Below are 9,502 nucleotides of genomic sequence, written 5' to 3' on the forward strand. Positions count from 1 at the left end.
TCATTCAGGTCAAGATACGGATTTCTGTCGTGTCAGATGCTTTCTTCCTGCCCCTTTACGGTCAATGCTCATCTCCGCAGAGCTAACCACCACTCTTACTCCTAATTATGTGTTCAGTCGGCCTTTATTGTGTTAACTGCTGTGCTGCCTGCTAGAATTGAACAGCATGGTCCCTGCCTCCAAGGAAATTAACTGTGGTGACTCTAGATCTATAAGCAGGAAATTTCAATACTCTGTGCCGGGGGCTGTGGTTGAGATACGATGAAAGTTCCCTAGGAACTTTAGGAAGTGCAGCTGATTGAAAAAGGGATTGTCTCAGTATTCTAAGTGACACTAGAACCAGACACAGGAATACCGAGAACTACAGCTAACAGTATGGCCCACATGACCCAAGCCAGGCATTGCCGAGTGCTTTCATAACCTACCGATTGTGGGTGTTCAACACAGCAGCAGGGGCAGGTATTACCAATTCCATTTAATTGGTGCCAAAACTGAGGCACACAACTGAGCAGTATGCCTAAAATCGTACTAAGTGATGGAGAAAGATTCCAAAGCAGAAAGGGTAGCAGTAGGACTTGCCTTCTTAATTACTCTGAATAGACCTTTCCTATTAACACATTTGATTCAGCATTGGCAAGTGTCTTCAGCTTACATGCACTGTGACTAGAGGACTTCTCTCGATGGGGAGAAACCTGTTGAGTTTTCTCTTCTTTAGCCTATACCCTCATCTCCACCCCCACACATATAAATTGTTCTTTATTGTGATCTCAGGTGTTATAATAATAAAACTCTTCTTGCAGTTTTCTGATTTTTCAGTTAATCATTAGCTTGGTGACCTAAGCATTTCACTGAAGATTTCTTGGTTTCTTTACAACAAATAAAACCAACCTTGTTTTTTATTCTGTGTGGTTCTCATTGCCATCCGAATCCACCGTGCGTTCCTCAACCCAGTGCTCCAGATCGTCCGAAATTCTAAGGCAGTCTGTGGTTACACTCATTTTTCTCACTCCAAATCCCAATATATCATAAGTCAAACTCCACCTGAAATTCTCGTTTTGTCCTTGTGCTGCCCTGTTCTCTTATACTTGTTTTTGTTCCCATCTTGAATGCTCTCTACCTCTCTGTCAAATCCAAGGCACTGTTCAGGGCTCAGCTCTGGGAACCCTCTCAAACCCCTCACACTTGTCCCTTAGACTTCTTTTAGGCTCCCTCCTCTGCTGAACCATTGCACTTCCATAGTATTGTACTTTGTTTATACCTTTGTAGCACTCAGTGAGAATTCTGTTTGGTGCACTTTCAAGGAAATTAGGAAGGACTGCTTGCCTGCTAAAGTGATCTCACCATCTGGCTCCTATTGCCTGAAGTTTTGCAGTTAAAATCAGAAGCGGATTTGCCATGAAGCTAACAAAGTTTCAGCTTCAGTGCCTCTCACCTGAACAGGCCCCTGTGAGTGCTGGAAGTTGAGGAATGTTCTCGTGGAGAATGGAGGCAGGATGCTATGAGGAAGCATGTATATGTAATCACATCTGTTAATTTTCTAAAGAGATCTAAAAATATAAACATGCATGACTGTCAATATTTTGTTGGCATTCTTTTCTTATTCTGAAGCATTATTTCAAACCTGATTTTGCTGTTGTAATTTTATATTCTTCTTAGAGAGCCCCACAAATTATACAAACTTCAGGCCTCACAAAAATCTGGATCCATCCCTAAATATCACATTATTCCACTGCTTAAGTCAGAGTAATGTCTTGCATGATTTCATATTCCAGCATATTCCATTTTTATTGCTGGGGATATTTAAGCATCTTTCAGATAAACATCAAGCCTGGTTAGAAATCAGTCCTGTTTCTGGCTTAGAAATCAGTCCTGTTTCCAGCCAAAGCTTGAAAGCAGTAAGTCAGTCTGTCTGCAAAGGTCAGCGATGTTTGGATCCTTTTCTGATCTTTTAGTCAGGTTCCGGGAATCTGGTACCTTTCTCCTGTTTGCTGTCATTGCCTGGCCTATTCTAATGACTAAATCACTTTCTTGTTTCCCTGAGACCCTACCTGGGATATTTGTTAGGGAATATAATCTCAGAGCTATAGCAAAGGACATACTACTTAGGGAAAGCTTTGACTCAAGTCTCTATAAATACTAGACATTGGATTACTTTAACATACACAGCAACAACAAAACAACAACAATGGCAACAAAAGGCAGTATTGCAAGAATGTAGAGTAGCTTGAGTGGAATCTGCAAGGTAGAAATGAAGGAAAGAAGGGAGCTGACTTGCTAAGAGATGAGTAGAAGGGGATGGAAGGGTAAGAGATGGTTTGTCAGAGAGGGCACTAGGACATGGGAGGGCCTTGGTAGCTAAGAATGAGAATTACCATTTATCAAAACTTGCCCTGACAGCATCAGAGAATATTTTTGATATTCTTCCTTAAGTGAACCCCTAATATGCTTTGAGGTCTTATAAGTCATAATAAGAAAGGCTCGTATCTGTTTATGGATAATGGAAGTATTTAGGACTCAAAGCATATTGATAGTACATGAATAAAATTATCTGTAAATTTCTTTTGGTTAAGGTTATAGATAATTTATTACATCACTTTTTCACTCCCTCTGCCAATTGTTCTGCATTAAGCATTTTGTTATTTTTTTAATTAGGAGAAAACAAAACTATTACTGTTAAAAAGTGTTTGGAAAAAACATAAAATTAAACACAAAAGATGGACCCAAAGAACATATACCAATTTATTTACAATGATTATCTTTAGATTATTGAAATATATGGGTTTTAAAAACATTACATTATTATTATTTTACTTTGTGTCAGTTGATTTGTCCAAGTTTTCATATCTTGGTTTATATTATTTTTGAATTAGGAAAATGAATAACATTATAAAAGGAAAATACGGGAAGAAATATTCTGAAATTTTAAGAGTGATTATCCTTAAGTGGTACTATACAGAAAGATTTCCTTCTTTTGACATTTTCTTTTGAACAGTTTCTATAATGGAAACTGTTAGCATTTTAATTTTATCTAAAATAAGTAAACATTCTAAATATTGTATATAATTATTTTTGTGTATAACTGTTTCTAGAAGAGCAACCATCTTTTCAGAAAGCTATATTACATTGTTACTTACCACATGTTCTAAATCAATAACTAGCTTATTTCCTATTATGCATATCTTTTTGATAATATCTATTTTGTACATCTCATAAATTTTTTTGAAGTATTGGATGAATTCATTGCAGGATGCAGTAAGCATAAAGTTAACATGAATTAAAAATTAAATAGTTATTCATTTGCTCTGCAATAGTATCTCAAACTCCTTTAATTTAATAGTGGCAATGTGATAATAAATGAAAATATTTTCAAGACTGATTCTATCGATAGCCACTCTAACACAAGTGATTAAGTAGAAAACCATAGTCTGTAGTTACTAGATTATAGTTTGATTCCCTTCAAAATAGTTATTCATCTTGGTTGGCTACACCAGTAGAATTTTGTTTAAGACTCTAACACTTGCATTAGAAGACAGAAGTGACTTAGTCTTGCTTTAAATTCTTGTTAATATAGTACAAAAAGAAAGAAGAACTAGTCAAAGAACCAAAACGTATATATCTTAATCCTAAACGTGCTATCACTTCAAAGAGAATTACAGCACTTCATGGAAAAAGGCTTGCATTGTTATTTAAGTCCATCCATTCATTTCAACAGGATTAAAATAAATGATGCACTTACCTTACATAGCATTGAAATTCGTGATGATAAAGGAAAGGGTGAACTTCACAGTTGCAGTGTGCAAGATTTAAGATTTGATGGAGGGATTTACTTCTCAAATTGTCATTGCCATTGATTGGATTTACTAATCAATGAGCAAGAATTGACTGAAATGAGAAGCTGTGCCTAAAACTGGTAAATCTATATTTCATATTTTACTTTTGCCTTTTGAAAGACAGGGCAATTTTGATCAGTGACTGAGATAACATTACATATGAACCTCCAAAATTGATATCCTGGATCTTTCCCTAAAGCTGCTTCAAAAGCACATCTCAAATGTTTTTTGTTTTTTTTTTTTTAAATCTATTCATCTGGAAATGTTTTTCTAAAATAATATTTTATAGTTCTAGATTTTATTTTATTATTTTTAAAAATTATTTAATGTTTATTTATTGGCTTTTGAGAAAGAGAGAGAGCACAATCTGGGGAGGGACACAGAGAGAGAGAGAGAGAGAGAGAGAGACAGAATCCAAAGCAGTCTCTAGGCTCTAAGCTTTCAGCACAGAGCCCAGTGCGGGGCTCAAACCCACAATCGGCAAGATCATGAATGACCTGAGCTGAAGTCAGATGCTTAACCAACTTAGCCACCCAGGTGCCCCTCTAGTTCTAGATTTTAATCATGCCTTGATTCTTCTGACCTTATAAATTCATCTTTGTAGTTCTACATTTTTATAGCCTTTGACATAACTTTTTGCTTTTGTTTTTATTGTCTGAGCTATGTTTTCAATAATTAGTATGATTTTTTTAGGCCATCAATCCTAATTAATCATTGAAATTTTATATTATACAAAAATGTCTGATCAATTAGATGACATTAATCACAACTACTGTATGTATTGCGATGAGTTGGCAGTGGTTTTACACTTAAAATAATTATTTTAAGCTAATTCATTTCCTTTTAGAAAATACATACATGACTACTAATCATATTACTCTGAGACCGCATTGACCATTACTTATGGTAGCCATGATAGCAAAAACTATTCTCTAAAAACATTTTATTTTACTGAATTTCTGTTTGGTGGGATGAAAATAGTTTGTAAATAGTAGTGATGGTTGCAACACATTGTGAATGTAACTAATGCCAAGGATTTGGGCCTTTACCGATGGTTAACATGGCTTATTTGATACCATATATTTCTTAATATAATACAGCTTTTAAACACCCAAGAAAAAAATTAAATTCTGTATGTTATGCACTCAACAGTAACATTTGGAAACATTAGGTGTGGGACAAAAGACTGTCACTATATCATAACAGGCTGGTGTAGAAGATTCAGATTTCCATTTGAAATTTTAGAAAAGGAATAGTTTGGAATGTGCTCTCATCGGGAGCATTTTACCCAGTTCAACATGGTTACATATGAACTTGACTTTCAGAATCCTCTGGAGTGACTCTGTGACATTTTCATTGATGGCTTTGAAATTTTCCATCTGATTTCATCAGCAAGAGGTTTTAGGGTGTTCCTCTCCAATATGGAGGTTGAGATGGTGGGCAACTTGATCCTTTTATTGCTGTTGGCCATTCTCTCCCTCCCCTGCAAGAGCCCCCAGTTCTGCACTGCAACTGAGTGCTGCTTAGAGGCATGTGGGGGAGCCCAGGAGTGTGACTCCCACATCCTCTTAAAATTCTGTCTTTCTGTTTGGACTAGTCATCCCAATCCTCAAAACCATCCCTGAGAAATGGGAAGGGAAAAGCTCAGGGTGAGAGAAGTGGGATATTTCAAAATTTTGCCAAAAACAGCAAGACCGGAAAATCCTTGGCAAAACAGAAGAACTGGCTACTTTAACACCTTTCTCATTCCTGAGATCCCCTGTTAACTGCGGTGCTACCGTCCCCAAAGGTTCTGTTTTTGCAGGTGGAAAAGCAGTTGGAGCAGCAGCACCTTCTCTCCAACTCAAACATTCTTTTCCAGGCCCTCTGTGGAGCAGCTTGCTCCGGTGAGCGTGCATTCAGCTATCAAATCCCAGGAGGCCCATTAGACCTCAACCAAATGACAGCCCGTAAAGTTCCTCGGAGTGAAGAATTAGGTTGAGCTGTTAACCTTCCCCATGCAAAGGACAACAAAGAAATTCTAGTAAGAGGTAAAAGGACAGAAACTCAATTTACTGTTTTACTATTAAATTCTCATCCCTCGCTCACAGAAAAAAAATGTGTTCGCTTTCACAGCCATTTTCCTTTGGCGCTTGGCATAGGCGTCTACCTGCAGCAGCCTCTGCTTCTCTGCCATTTATTATCCCATTCCCGCGTGCTGCCTACTCCACTCAAGCACCTTCTATAAAGTGATACTGCCTAAGCTGAAGTGCTAAAATCTGCCTGCCCTAAATGGGATATGAAAATGTGGGAATATTAGCCCTTAAACAGTAGGCTAGAATTTCTTTCATCCATCTATCCCTAAGGCAAACTGGGTTTTAAAGCCAAAATCACAGGTTGCCTTTTGCTTTGTAAATCAGCAGTTGGATGTGTAATTGGGGTTTTTTTTTTTTAAATGTCAAAATGACTCTTGGGTGTTGATTTGGCAAGTGGAAATAACATAGAAAGGCTGTATAAGTAGTTTTAGAATGGCAGTTAAAATCTCATAATCTGACTTTAACAATTGATTTTGCTCCAAATTTCCATATTGGTATTATTCAGCTTTTGGCTGAGGATCTGGAAATGGAACTTTTCCCAGTGAAACTTGGACTAAACCTAATATTGAACTTATCGTGTTCATAGTTTGGGTAGGTAAATTTTATACATCTAATTTGCAGACCAGCTTATAGAAACAGGAGATGAAAAGCCCATTTCATTTATTCCCCTGGTGGGGTGGAACATTTTCTTCCAATATGTTTTCCAATTTACTTTTGAAATTTATGGAGCTTAAGAAAAGTACCATTCCATTATCTAATAGTTCTTGCTAATAGGCAGTTTCCTTAAATACCCAGCCTAAATTTTCCATTGCTCATCTGACTTCAAATCTTCACCATTTTCCAATCTTATGGATTTTATAATTTAATGTTTGCTAAATCCTTAGTTAATAGCCATTCTCAAGATTGTGATTTAAAAAATGTATATTAAGTGATTTTGCTCCCTTAAAAATTCTATAAACTACTGATTGAATGTGCAAAACATTTATGCCCTATTTCTAAAAGAGTAAAACGATTCACAAACTATTACTCTGGATAGTGAGAGATGAACCTATTTCTTCTGCCTTGCTAAGAGAATTGTTTTGCTTGGTTTGATGCTACCAAAGCATATTTAAGAAAGAATAAAACGTGAATTGATCATGTTTGTGGTTATTTTCTGAGGTTGAGCCAAGAATGGTATATATGGAAGGACATAATACATTTAACAGAACTGGAGAGCAGCAATTTCTTTCAATCACTAGTAACCTGTGGGGTGTTTAATCATTGACCTACCATCAAAAGGCTGCATCTTTCATTACCAGCTCACTGATATCTTTGGACCTTTTAGTCCACTCACATTTCTGCTTTTATATTAGGTATTGAAAATCCATCTTTACTAGACTTATCAATTTGGCTGCTGTATGGATAAAAATTGTTGCAAATGTTTTCTGAATGTTCCTCTTTATAATTAATTTCAGCTACTAGGTAACAATAGCTACAATATATTGAATACTTACTATGTACCAGGTGTTATTTGAGGTGCTTTGTCTTAATTTATTTATGTAGTCTTGTCAGAAATCTTGTTAGGTATATTTGTTAGCCCCATTTCATAGGTGAAGGAAGTGAGATACTGATTAATTCATTTGGCAATGTTTTCACCACTACACCAAGGCAAAACCAGGATTAGTTTCCATGTATTTAGTCTCCAGAGCCTATGCTTTTAACCACATTTCTATGATGGTCAAAATGCTATGTGAATATGTCTACTATTAAAGAATACTTAACAATAGCATTTATGGAGTATTCTTGCCAAAAGGATTCAATCTGAGTTTTATTAAGCTTTTAGATCCGATTTCCAATTTAACGGGAAATATGACAGAGAAAAGTGTTAAGGAACCCACAGAGATGCTGTCGGCGAAATTCACACTATGGGAAATAGGGTAGTTCAAGGAATCTACTTTCATCAACAAATAAAACTGCAAGGAGAGAGCATATGCATGTTAAAGGAGTCGAAATCTAAAGGTTGAAAAAGACCTCAGAATCTGTACTCCCATGTTCATTGCAACATTGTTCACAATAGCCAAGAGGTGGAAACTACCTAAATGTTCATCATTAGATGAGTGGATAAAGAAAATGTGGTATATGTAACATAACGGAATATTATTCAGCTTTACAAAAGATGGCAGGGAATGCTGCCATGTGTGACAGTGTACGTGAATGTGGAGAACATTATGCTAAGTGAAATACGCCACGCACAGAAGGACAAATACTACATAGCACTACTTATATGAGGAATCTAAAGTAGTCATATTTGGAAGTAGAGAGGAGATTGTTGGTTTCTGGGGCTGGGGAGGAGGAGAAACAAGACAGTATTAATCAAAGGGTACAAAGTTTCAATTATACACAATGAATAAGTGGTAAAGATCTATATGGCATAGAGCCCATAGTTAACAGTGCTGTTGTGTATACTTAAAAATCTTTTAAGAGAGTAGATCTTATGTTAAATGTTCTTATCACAAAATATTGATAAATAGGGCAGGAGGAAACTTTTGGAAGTGATAAAAATGTTCATGACATTGATGCGGTGATTGTTTCACAGGTGTATACTTATCTCCAAACTCATAAAGTTGTATCCTTTGAATATGTATATATTTTTGTATGTCAATCATACCTCAATAAAGTGGTTTTAAAATAAAGTAGTAGGTTTAGTAAATTTAAGCCACCAGTAACAATAGCATTAAATACATTTTAAAAAGAAAAAGACTTAAACATACACCAACTAGTAACTATGTAGGGATTTTTATTTGGATTCTCATGCAAGAAAAAAATTTTAATTAAGACATTGATGAGACAATAAGAAATTTGATCACTGACTGGAGATTTGGTAACACTACCAAATTATTGTAAATTTTTAAATTTTTATTCTTATTAAATTTTTTTTAATGTTTATTTGTTTTTGAGACACAAAGAGAGAGAGTGTACAAGTGGGGGAGTGGGCAGAGAGAGAGAGGGAAACACAGAATCTGAAGCAGGCTCAAGGCTCTGAGCTGTCAGCACAGAGCCTGACATGGGGCACGAACTTATGAACTGCGAGATCATGACCTGAGCCGAAGTCGGACGTTTAACCAACTGAGCCACCCAGGTGCCCCATGAAACTTTTAAAAATTAAAAGTAAAAAAAGACAGAAAAAGAATAATTGATGACAGTCTCTTCAGTCATTTGAAAAAAACTGTGATTCGCGTAAAATTAGTTACTACATAAAAGTGAGTCAAAAGGTTTTAAATGCTTGTGGTTTTATGTTATGAGCTGTCATTCTCATATTTGAATTAGCTTGTTTTCTCTCATGAAGAACCCAGTAAAGCATTATTGTGACTTTAAGGAACTATAGTGGGAAAATTTGTTTTCAAAAGGAGCTGACAGCAAATAAAAAGATCAGATTTACTTCAGAACAGAATATGATCAGATTTACTCTAAGTGGCACTCATTTACCAAAGTGATTAAATTATAGTCAGGATGTACCCGAAGTACCCACTTCAGTAGACAGACAGGAATATATTTAGGAAATATAGAATATTGCAGTACCTCTGTGTTTTATCTTTCACAAACTACTCTTATGTTTTC

The sequence above is a fragment of the Panthera tigris genome, chromosome A1 (assembly GCF_018350195.1).
Source record: "Panthera tigris isolate Pti1 chromosome A1, P.tigris_Pti1_mat1.1, whole genome shotgun sequence".
NCBI classification, from domain to species: Eukaryota; Metazoa; Chordata; class Mammalia; order Carnivora; family Felidae; genus Panthera; species Panthera tigris.